At 49.7% G+C, this 12,501-nt stretch overlaps 1 protein-coding gene across 2 annotated transcripts in view; it reads right to left on the minus strand.

Moving 5' to 3' along the window:
• Window positions 1–12,501, minus strand: part of SLC30A7 (solute carrier family 30 member 7) — a 285,774-nt gene that overhangs the window by 156,026 nt on the left and 117,247 nt on the right. The gene's annotated exons all lie outside the window — the stretch shown is intronic.

Below are 12,501 nucleotides of genomic sequence, written 5' to 3' on the forward strand. Positions count from 1 at the left end.
GAGAACCTGAGGGGGTAAAGGCAGAGCCGGCGAAAAGAGAAAGACATTCAACTCAAGCAAAAAGAAAACATAGCAAAAAACATACGGTCGGTCACAAAACGAGGGGAGGAGCCTAGCCTGCAGCCGAGATGGGTGCCTAGCTCTTCGGCTCCGCCGGTCCTGACGCCCCTCGCCGAGATCCTGTTAGAATCCTGTGCCTCCGAGCACCACGCTTACCTGCGCTGCACTCCTGACCACGATGCTGTGTCTTCGGTCGAAAACGGACCTGCCACGGCGGTGTTGAGCCTCGGTCACCACTCCGGCCTGATGTAGAGGGAGCAGCCGGGCCATTGCTTAGGTGGGGACGGCCGGTGGCGACTACGACAGCAGCGGCTGCTGCGGAGAGGGAGGAGCCGGTGCACCGGACCTGGAGCGCGGCGCTGGCGGATTCATCACAGAAACCTTTTCCCTGTTCAGCAGCCCAGCGCGACTCGCTCGCAACATTGTTTCCGGCTCCCGTTTCATGTATCCCGGCCCAGCTGAAGGGGGCCGGGATCGCTTCATTGTTGCAGCTTGTAGCAGCGGCCGCCATCTTCTGCTACGGACGCCCTGATCTTGCAGGGTCTCCCTGTGCTACAGTTGCTCTTCTCCTTCCAGCCTCTTTCCAACCGGCTGTCCCACGTTTCCTGCACCATCGGGGCCTCGCAGCGATTTCACTACTCTCCAGATACCGATGGCTGGTATCGGGGGCTTGCCTCCCGGGGCGCTCAATGGTTGTTCATCTAAGATGGCGGACATGGCAGCACCCTCCATCCTTGCTCCACCGCTGAGGCTCTGCGACATCCTGGCTGCACTGGGGGACCTGCGATCGGCCCTCCGCGACTTTACTGTTGAATTGGGGGTCCGGCTTGATGGGGCCCTGTTGGCTGGCCATGGGGATTCTCCAGTGCGGCGTGTTAAGCCACATCTTCAGCCGACTGTCGGTGGATCTTTCGAATTGGGGTTTGAGGCGGTGGCGGGGGGAAGTGTCCCAGAACTCGCTGTGGTACTCCTCGGTTCATCTCTGGAGGAGTCTGGCAATACTGCTTCCTTGGTGCGGCCGGGGCTCGAGTCTCCGTCGTCGCTTCCCCCATCCCCTTTATCCTTGGGTGCCACATTCTCGAGCGTCCCCCTGGACTTGCTTCCTGTGTACCGGCCGGCTGCTACTTTGGATCTCGTACATCGTCCTGCTTCCTGGTGCTCCAACCGTGGCATGGAAATGGTGCATCCTTTGGTTCCTTACAATCAAGCCTCACTCCAGTTTGCCTTGTCTTCTGCACCTCAACTTCTGCAACGGTCTCCATGGCGGTCCACATCATCCAAGCTGGCGGTACTGACACTGGTTTCTTCTGGACTGCAGATTCGAAGGGGCCAAGGCTGATGAAAGGGACTTTCTTGTTGCACATTGGGACATATAAGACTGGGACTGGGACTTGTGACTGCTGGAGGTAATTGTGGAGTGGGTGTCAGGTTGGGGCCTGGGGTTGGGTGACCACGGGTAACGATTTTGCTTGCTTATATAAATCCTTGGCCCTCCTCCGATCAACCGTGACATTCTATTTCTTTTTCTTCTCTTATTCTTCTTCTACATTTCGGGTACTCTTCTGGGGCGACAGACACACTGCTAGGGGGGGGTAGGCCGTAGCCTCTGCATGCGTGTAGGGTGGGGGGTATATTTCCTTGTCGTTTTTTTCTTTCTATGGGCCTCCTTTTTCTTTCTTTCTTCTTTCTTTCTCTCTTCTCTCCTATTTTCGCCCTTCTAGCTGCCTCCTTCCTTTCTTCTTTCTTGGGTCTGTGGGGGGAGTGGGTGCTTCTGGGTAGCGTTTGGAGATCGCCATTTGATATGCTTCTTTACTATCCTGATTCTACTCAGCGCGATCGCTTGCCTTATGGATAATGCTTGCTGACCCTTCTTGTGATCGCTGCCCAGTATAAGTCCTAACTGCTTTGCTCTGATTCAGATCCTTCCAGACCTGTTGCTACGGACTCATTTCAGGACTTTATTTTAAAATTAAACCTCATCATCCTGACGCTTAGCGGCACGATTGTGTATAATGTAACCTGTTCTACTCGTTGATTTACTGCTTTGTCGCTGAGAAGTGTAATTACTTGCTGATGTGCTCTTCATTGTCGAGGCCGGCCTGAGGGTTGTAGGCCCGTATTTGTCTGCACATACTGTTCAATAAAGGTTTTCCAAAAAAAAAAAAAAAAAAACATACGGTCAGGGTACAGTAATTTAGAGACAGAGTTGCGCAGAATTAACAAGGATAGTGGAAAAATTCAAAGGGAGGGAGAGAAGGTAGAAAGGGATAAAAATGGTGTTATGAAAGTGGGTGCGGGGATAGGAGGGAGCGGGGGGGAGTAGAGCAGACCAGAAGGAGGGAGAAATACTTTGAGGATCGTCTGGGTAAGAGCGGAGGAAAGGGGGAAAAGACATGAGTACAACAAGATGGCGGGTCCAGGTACGGGGGATCTGCGATGGTCAGCAACAAAATGGCTGGCGAGTCAAAAGTCAGAGGGACAAAACTCCACGATGCGAACCAGGGAGTAAGAATTAAGTGCATAAGAGGAGAGAAGTCAAAGGAGGGTACGCAGTTCCAGAGTCAAAGGCAGGAGGCAGGGAGAAGAGGCATGCAGAGGCTTCGGACCACAGGGGCATCGGTGATGATAATCCACCGGGCGTAGCTCCTGCACTTCCATACCTGTAAAGGACTCTCAGGTCACAGAAGACGGGATCAAGGCGGATTACCTCTGAGGAGACGGCCAGCATGGGGGGGGGGGGGCATCGAGGCAGCACCGAGAACTGGGAGAGCAAGTATCTCCGGGTCGGCAGGCGGGAAAGCGAGTACATTGGAGGAAATAGCGCCATGGCACTCACCTTCGACCCGGAAAACGCTGTAGGTGATAAAGCGTCAGGGCAAGCAGTTACTTGCGACCTAGTGGGTAGAGGGATGCAACGGAAAGTGGAATCTCGTCCCCGTTCAGTCTGCCACCATCCAGAGCCTTCCAGTGATGAAAGAGCTGCACCCAGGCTGGTTTGAAGATCAGGCATCCGCGGGTCTTAGTTACGAGGGAGGTAGCAGACGGAAAAAACAGAAGAAGAGGGACGGGCCTGTCATGTCCCGATGTCCAGTAGGGTAGGTGACGGCCGCGGAAGGACCTGGGCCGGACTCCTCAATAGCCGAACCAGGCGGCTCCTTTGGGCATCGGCAATGTCGTTGTGATTTCCCAGAAGTGTGGAGATCTCGCCCCCGGTTCAATTCATCGCCATCCAGTGATAGTAGAAGTGTGGTGAAGCTCCATGAGGCCTCCTGTGCCAGGAAGTAGAATGCTCTCTGCAGGATGGACATTGAAGTGGCCAGAGAACTGACTGGAGGTGATTTACTATTACTGTATAGGGATTTATCACTGTGCGAGAACCTCGGATTGTGCTGTGCCGAGCCGTGCTGACCTAGGTAGCCCCGCCTAATGCCTTGACGCGGAAGCTGAGGACGAGACAGCGGCTGAGACCGCCGAAGCAAAAGCTGCCCGCCACAGGACGCCAAGGAAAACACAAAACCCAAAACTGAGCCGCAGGAATAGCCGCCACAGTCGGACCAGCCGCTGCTGCGAGGGGGAGACCCCCCCAGTGTTGAACTGCGAGCTGGCTGAGATTGCTCCCGCCCAGTCCGGAGTCTGGATCTGTGCTGAGAGGTGCCTGCAGGGAATGAAGCCCAGGCCACAGCACTGAGGATACCGGGAGGTGGAAGTAAGGACACAGTATATAAATACAAATATAAATACAACATGAGGCGGAGACGTCAATTGGGGTGAGAGAAAGGACACGGGGAGAGCACTGGACTGAGGCACAACAGTAGTAAGCGAAGGCTTGGGGCTATGTTCTCTGGATTGCTACTTTAAAAGTCGTTGAGCTTAAACTGTTTGGACTATCCTAGAAGAGGACAGTTGAACCCGTTTGAACCCGTTTGAACTGCTGACAACAGCTTTGGTCACATATAGGCATTAATAATGGCCCCCAGGAAAACTAAAATTACTCAGGACCCGAAGCCGAAACCAAAAGAGACCTTAGCAGACCTCAGAGACTCTGTGGACAGCATGAAGAGTCCAGGGGTAGGACCAAAAAAAGGAGCAAAACAAATGGGGAAAAGAACGGGGACATGGATACAAGCGCAAGCGTAACAAGCATTTACAATGCAATGGTCTCGGCATCATTAAAGATAGAGCTTTTGGCATTGCTCATGACATTTTTTTTTTTATCATAAATAAATGGCATTGTCATTTACATTGCCAATAGCTTAATCGTTAAATAAATGGCATTGTCATTTACAATGCCAATAGCTTAATCGCTCGCAAATGCATGACCTATTGCATTTACACCCACACAGAGCCACACACACAAAGCGACCCACACACACATACAGAGCCACCCACACAGAGCCACTCACACAGAGTCATTCACATAGAGCCCCCTACACAGAGCTACCCTCACACAGACAGAGCCACCCACACTTAGAGCCACCTACAAAAAAAGCTATCCACACAGAACCACACACACACACACACACAGAGCCACACACACAGAGCCACAGACGCACACACACAGCCACACACACACAGAGCCCCACACCCAAAGCCCCACACACACACACCCAGAGCCCCACACACACACCCAGAGCCCCACATACACACCCAGAGCCCCAAACACACACCCAGAGCCACATACACACACAGGAGAGGAAGCACAGCGAGGGGGCAGGGAAGCAAGCACAGCCAGGGGGCAGGGGAGCAAGCACAGCCAGGGGGCAGGGGAGCAAGCACAGCCAGGGGGCAGGGGAGCAAGCACAGCCAGGGGGCAGGGGAGCAAGCACAGCCAGGGGCAGGGGAGCAAGCACAGCCAGGGGCAGGGGAGCAAGCACAGCCAGGGGTGGTAACGCAGCACAAGCACTAACTATCATTACACCACCTTATCAAAAGGAAAAGGCAATGAGGGGGGGGGGGTGAGGAGCTCACGCACACACAAGCAACGAGGGGGGGTGTAGGAGCTCACGCACGCAGAAGCCACGAGGGGGGTGAGGAGCTCACGCATGCAGAAGCCACGAGGGGGGAGGGCGGTGAGGAGCTTACGCACACAAGCAACGAGGGGGGAGGGGGTGAGGAGCTCATGCACACAAGCAACGAGGAGGGGAGGGGGTGAGGAGCTCATGCACAAAAGGGGGGAGGGGCTCACGCACACACAAGCAACGAGGGGGGAGGGGTTGAGGAGCTCACGCACACAAGCAACGAGTGAGTGCACTTCTGAAGCCCTCTTGCTGACTGTGTGTTGGTAACAGAGTGTATGTGAGGGGTGAGTGAGTGCACTTTTGAAGCACACCCACCATTAGTGCATGGTATTAAGCCATGTCCTGACCTCACTTTGTCCGCTCACACTGTGTTTTAGTGGGGAGCCCCCTGGCTGACAGTGTGTGGAGAGAGTCCCTACTGAGGTCAGCGTGAGTAAAGACCACACAGTCCTGTGGAAATCACCCTGTGAGAAACCTCAAGAAAGCACTAGCACGTGAGGAAACTTGCCATTTCAATCAGGCAAAATTATAAGAAAGCTCGACAGATGTCTTCTAAAACCTGTTTTTTGGGGAACAAAGGACGGGGAATTTGTAAATTGACTTCTGCCTCCTGCTTTTCAAATGCAGGCTTTCAGTTTTCATAACGGGCGCGCACTTTTAACACTAGCACCCATGCTCGTTTTGCTTTTAAACAGAAGGTCGTGCCCCTGGTTATGCTGTGAGTGCTGTCTCCATCCTGGATTTAAGGGTGCCTAGCTATTAAGGCACAATACCCGCATGTACAACACTCTCCCCGTGCCATATGCTGTGCAATTGCAGGGTGTGCGTGCCGTGCCTGGAAAGCAGCAGAACAGGGGACATGCACTTCTCCATCCCAGAGTCCAAGAGTCCAAGACCCATAACGGGGAGGGCGGAGCCGCCTACGTGGTGAGTGATTCGGTGCCCAATGTCTCTCACCCTCTACTTACTCCTTTCCCATCCTCATTGTACCCTTCTCACCTGACGCATCTCTTGAAGATACTATTATAGCGCTTTCGGACCCCTCCCAACTCAGCATGGCGAAGCGCCTTTATTTAATTAATATCACCAGCGCTTTCATACCCCTCCCACCTCCAAACTCAGCATGTCAAAGCACCTTTATTTATTTAACTTCACTGGTGATTTCAGACCACTCCCAACACAGCACATTAAAGCCTCTTTAGTTAATGAATATCACCAGCGTTTTTAGACCCCTCCCGCCTCCCAACACAATACGGCAATGCGCCTTTATTTATTTAACATCACTGGTGATTTCAGACCACTCCCAACACAGCACGTTAAAGCCCCTTTGTTAATGAGTATCACCAGCGTTTTTAGACCCTCCCAACACAATACGGCAATGCGCCTTTATTTATTTAATGACACAGCGCTTTCAGACCCTTCCTGGCTCCCGAAAGCATGGTGAAGCGCCTTTATTGACGTACCATAACCAGCACTTTCAGATCTTTCCCGTCTCCCAACACAGTACGTCGAAGCACCTTTATTAATTTAACATCAACTGCACTGTCAGACCCCTCCCACCTCCCAAGACCGCACGGCGAAGCGACTTTATTTATTTAAAATCACCAGTTTTCCCTATAGTTTACAAAACTGCGAGAAAAGGAGAAAGTTCAGTTTAACTGAGTGAAACGCGTTGGCTGCAACCTGTGCTGTGATTGAAGAAAATCTAATACTTGCAATAAAGTAAATAACTAACATACAAAAGGAATATTAGATCTTTTGTGGGTGCACCACCCAGTGGCTTATGTTTATGCATCTCTGCTCAGCAGTGGTGTCGAGCAACAACTGACACTTAGGAGGTAGTGCACCAGTACCGGAACTGTGTGGGAGGTGTGGTTCCCGAAGTCCGTTGGTGCAGCTGGGGACTGTATAATTAACCTGTTGCACTAATGAGCCTCTGTGCTGACTGACTCCCTGCTTGTTGGCCTACCTCTGGTGTGCTCTCAGGCAACCCCCCCCACGAAGAAAAGGCGAAAGAGGAGGGTTGTTGCACCATCAACTCGTAGAACAGGTACCTCTCCTCCAGACACATGCACTTAAGTGCTGGGATTTGGACCTTCACAGTTACTGATCAGGTGCATTCACCCACCGCGCTGTCCAGGTGCTTTGCATTAATGCACTTCGACCACTGGGTTACACAGTGTTACATTGAGAGTATCTTATAGGAGTCATTGATAGGATTAGAAAATCCTTTCTGTGTGAAATTAATGGCAGTTGGGCTTTTTTGGTATGCTTCAATGGACGCTCTGCGGTTTTCTTGAGCTCACAACGGACATTTGGATTTGAAAAGTGCGTGCGCACAACATCCGGAGAAGAGCGCAATGTGCACTGTCACCATGTGTGCCCAATGTTAAACCCAGCCCAGCACTCGAACGAGGCGGTTTCACTGTGGCCGCTCGGCAAGGCGAGTGGAGATTTATGGGAAGCCTGCTTCATGTTCCCGTTGACTCGTAACACGTGGCCGTTCATTTGATACTAAACAAGCCGAAGCGCCAGCAGGCTGCAGCAGTTTCATTTTTGGCCACATCTCGCGAGCTATGTTTGTAAATCAGTACAGGAGCTGAAATGATGAGTTCGGGCGGTGGGTATATCCTGCGGTGCGGCATACCTGCTAGAAGACGAAAGCCAGGCGCTGTCCTGGCTCCCAGTGACCTGCAGTCAGCCCCCACAGCTCGGATTGCTGTGCATTTGCTCCCCCTGGTGGATTCTGTAGAAACTGCGTGTGCCGACAGAGAGCAACTACTTCAAGCAGCCAGGGCATTTTTATTAGGCCTATGAAAGCAATCGGTAGAATGTGTTGCTCATCTGCATTGAAAGCATGTCTCGTGAGCCCTCCCTTTGTGACCTTTCTGTTATAGAGCGTTCCGCTGATTTATAGCTGGGATTGCATAATATAAATAACACAGAGTAAGGTTGCTTATCTAAGGAAGACAATAGTTCACACCAAATGCGTGCCATTTTAAGACCAACCCCACTCACAAATGTAAACAATAAAGGTAAACACTGTCTTGAGATAGGAATAATCTAATAATCTAAGCACCCCACAAGGGAGAAGTTGCATTGGCACATCTTTCCCAAACAGCTCTGATAGCACGCACAGGGGCATGGTACGGTGGTAGAATAGGACATCACAGCGTCCAGTGCCAGGAAGACAGTATAAGGCCAGACATCTATAGCAGCACAAAGCACCCCCCCCCCTTACCAATGGCACAGTTTGTAGGTAGCATTTGCTATTCTGGAATGGCTGAGTGAAAAATCGCGTCAAATCGAAAGTATTCTCGTTACTTTGCAAATACCGGCCAGGTAGTAGCTCTGAATTTCTAGCCACCCAGTGGTGAATGCTAGGGTAGCAGGGCGGCCCCGTGGTTGTGTCGAACAAAGCTCCGGTAAGTCGAGGCCACCTGAGAAAATACGGTCATGCGTAGAAAGCAGTGTTTAGAAATGGAATAAGATGCAACGGTTTCCTTGAGGCGCCGCTCCCTCCCCCTTTCTTAGCGGATCAAGAGTGGCCTCGCACTGCAGTTATTATGAGGAGAGGACATTCATTCGGAACGAACACAGAAGCTTCGCGGCATGGCACTTGAAACGTTAGTTGCTTAGCGTGAATCTCGGCAGCTGATAAGGCAATTAATGAGGGTATAGGACGTGACGCTGTATAATTCGGGTTTCTCTGAGGCAGAAAACAGCAAAGCTGGGGTACCATTTAACTCCGGGAAACGCGAAGCCCGCTCTCTGACCTCGACTCGCGTGCATACTTAACAAGCATGAAGCACGGCGGACAGGGGGGGGGGCGCGGCGGGAATGGCGCACGGACAGCGGGGGGGGGGGCGGGAACGGCGCGTGTGCAGGGGCTGCCGATTCGATTCTCTCTCGAAAATGGGCACACAGAGACTGCCAGGTGGAGGAGGCTGCGACTTCTCGGGGCGGCTGTTGTTGAGAAATGGCCTAAAGAAAAGCGCCGCCATTTTCAGATTCGGGGGCGTGTTTTTTGCGCCCTGAGTGACAGACAACGTCACAGGGCTAAAGAATGCAAAAAATCACGCCCCCGAAACCGAAAAAGACGGAGCCTATTCGGAGGGGCAGCTCTCTCCTCCAATGGCTGGCCTCCATTTAGGAAGCCAGCCAATGGAGGAGAGACGGGCGAGGGAGGAGGGTTCCAAATCCCTACTAAGAAACATACGATCTCCTCCCGGAAGCTGGCAAGCCAGCATTTCCGGTCCTCGACCGAAAAAAGGGTGGCACAGCCTCAAGCTCACTAAAAGACTTTGTGGGGAAGCATTTAAAAAAAGTCTTTTCTCCTGCAAAGACCTCTGTATTAGAGGAGGCTGAGGTAGAGGCAGAGCCTGGATTGCAAATTGGGAATACCTCACTAGCTTATGAGGAGTCTACGATGAAGTCAGTAATTTTTAGACTCTCCAGTCTCTATTGGGACAATAGGACAAAATATCTCCACGGCTGTCCTCTTTCCCGCATGGGCTGTTTACTCAGGACCTAGAGGATATAATTCAGGATTGTCCGGATTCAAATAGCGAGGATGAAAGAGCAGATGGAGAAGTTATACCAGACACCAGGAAAAGGGGGAAAGAGTCTGGAAAGCAAGGCCAGCATGAGAACCAGTTTTCGGTGGGAAAAGAAAGCATCAAACTAAATCAAACCTCAGGGTTGAACCTAGAACTCTCCAACACCTGCATCCTCTATGACAGACCTGATGTTAATTCTACAGAGAACTCTTCAGGGGCTTTTAGAATTCCCTTTGTCAAATAATGAAATGTTAAAAGTACAAAAAAAGCATCTATTTAGGATTGAGGGGGAGTTGGAAGGAATTAGAAACCAAATGCCAGCAATGGTAAGCCCAGTACCAGACCAGCAGTCCCCTGCATCAGCTAGGGAAGAGGCAGCGAAGGTTGACCCCTCTAAGACAAATCAGGAGGTTTATATCTCGAGGTGGCCGATGAGGGTAATAAGAAGGAATAAGAAGAAGGAGAGAGAATTCTAGAAATGGGCTATATAACCGAATGAGACGAACCGGAAGGAAGTTGTAGAAAAAGGAATCTGGTAAACGAGGAAAAAGAAGTGGGGTTAGAAATGTAAGCTCAAGTAATCCTGAGCAGGAAATCCAGCTAAGTAAAACTCAAAGAGAAATAGGAACGAGGATGGCAATAAAGAACCAGGTGAAAAAGGTGCTACCCCAAAACAAGCCAGTGGGCCAGGAGAACCAAGCACGGTATCTACCACATTTAGGAATCAAGAACCCCAACAACATTGACTGTAATGGAGTAAGCCCACAAGTAGATAGTCCTCCAGAGTAAGAACCAGAAGGCATTCCAGACAGCCATATATGGTACCAACTGGGATAAGAAAAGAGGGTGTTGAGAGCCAGTGGCTATACCTTGTATCAATTCAAACAGGTGAAGGTGGTAAGAAACAGAGGAAGAGAGGGCCGCTAAATAGGGCACAACTTTTGCACTCTTTTGCCCAATGCCCAAATTTGAAGGGCATAGGGACAAAATATCTGCGGCAAGTAGGATTTAAGCTGAATGAGGAAGGATAGGAGGTCACCATGCCGAGAGAGAGAGAGATATTAAAGGAAGGGATAATGCTAATACCCGAAGAAGTTGTAGAAATAAAGGTAGAAGGAACAAAGCCACAAGGAAAGGATTTTCTAAGGTGCAACGCCGGCCTAGGTAAGAGACAGGTGAGGATAATAGAGAAAGAAGTAGGTGTAAGTATGGGAAACCTCAAAATAGATGTTAACAACTCAGACATAGAAAAATGTATGGTAAATTGGAGCCAAGATTTTAGCCAAGTAGGCCCTTCCAATAGGTATAGCGAGGAGTTAGGAGAAGAGGGTTACTTAGAAGATGTTGAATAGGTAATGGGGACGCCGCGTGGCTTAAAGATTGTTTGCTGGAATGTAAATGGTCTGGGAGACCAAACAAAACGGGAAAACATAAAGGAGCTAGCAAAAAGCTCCGAGATCATTTGCATCCTGGAAACTTGGCTATGCGGCAAGACCACAATATTCGACGGCTTCCGTCAATTCCACCACCCAGCAAAAAAACTAAGATTTGGACGCCCAGCGGGAGGAATTATGACATTGATTAAAATTTAAGTGGCTGCTCGCTTGTAGGATATTTTTAGCAGCCACCGACAAAAAGTACACAGCTCTAATGCTTTTAAATGTATATATGCAATGGGGAACCCAGGAGGAATATATTGCTGAAATGAGCAATTTTAAAGAAGACATGGATTTAATTGGGGAAAAGTATGGCACAGATTTAATATTATTGATGAGGGATTTTAATCATAAACTAAACCCAAAGAAATCTGATGGCTTATAATGTAAACCAAGCAACCTTCCCCAATTGTGAAACTACAACTCGGGATATAAACCTGGGAACTTATTTGGGGACTAAAAGCCTCTTTTGTTCAAATAGAAGGTCACCCCTTGACAGCACAGGGATAAAAACATTTAAACCAGGCACACAAAATTGACCAATAGACTACGTTTTTATGTCACCTTGGAATTTTGCCTTAGCTAAGGATTTTAGAACCTATCAAAGAGAAGGAAGCGATCATAATCCCTTGGAGTTAGTACTCTTGGGGATCCATATGAAGCCCTGTGATAAAGTTATTGATCAAGAGATGGGATACCTAAGGTGTACTACAACGAGACTAACAGATGAATATATAGGAAGGCTAGAAAGATTACAACAGAACCTCGATCTTGGAAATCAGAGAGGGCAGGGGCTAGACTGGTATGTGGACAAATTAGAACAAGTGGTTCAAAGCCTCAGAGTAGAACTTAAAAGGATACAAAAAAACGTAAAGAGGCACCAAAATGTAACAAAGAGTCATGGAAAGTGGTTCACTGAGGATTGCCTAGAAAAGAAGAAGGAGCTAAGGACAGAAGCGCGTAGATTAAGGGTAAAATATGATCAGGAAAGGGCAGCTAAGCTTGCACATTTAAAAAAAGAATATAAGATGTTAATAAGGAGTGCAAAAAGGTCTTATAAAGATTCTTGCTGGGCAAAACTACTGGAGACAATTGAAACAAATGAATTTATGCCAGTTTTGGAAGCTGGTACAATCAGCAGCAGAACCCCCACCCGCTTCAATGAATTGTGTTGTGGAAGAAGCGGCGTGGGTGGAATACCTACTGGAATTGTATTGCCAGGGGAAGAGAATCGTCTGCTGGGGAGCCTAAGGAGTGGGGTGGGCTAGTTGAAGAGCTCAAAGCAGATTTTTTAACCTCAAATGTAAAATTTACAATAAAAACCCTGAACCTAACAAGAGCAGCAGGACCAGACAATCTCCCAGCTCTGATAATAAAATCACAACTGAATTGGTGGGCAGAATTTTTCTCATTAATGTTTCAAGTAAT

The sequence above is a fragment of the Lissotriton vulgaris genome, chromosome 1_1 (assembly GCF_964263255.1).
Source record: "Lissotriton vulgaris chromosome 1_1, aLisVul1.2, whole genome shotgun sequence".
Classification (NCBI taxonomy): Eukaryota; Metazoa; Chordata; class Amphibia; order Caudata; family Salamandridae; genus Lissotriton; species Lissotriton vulgaris.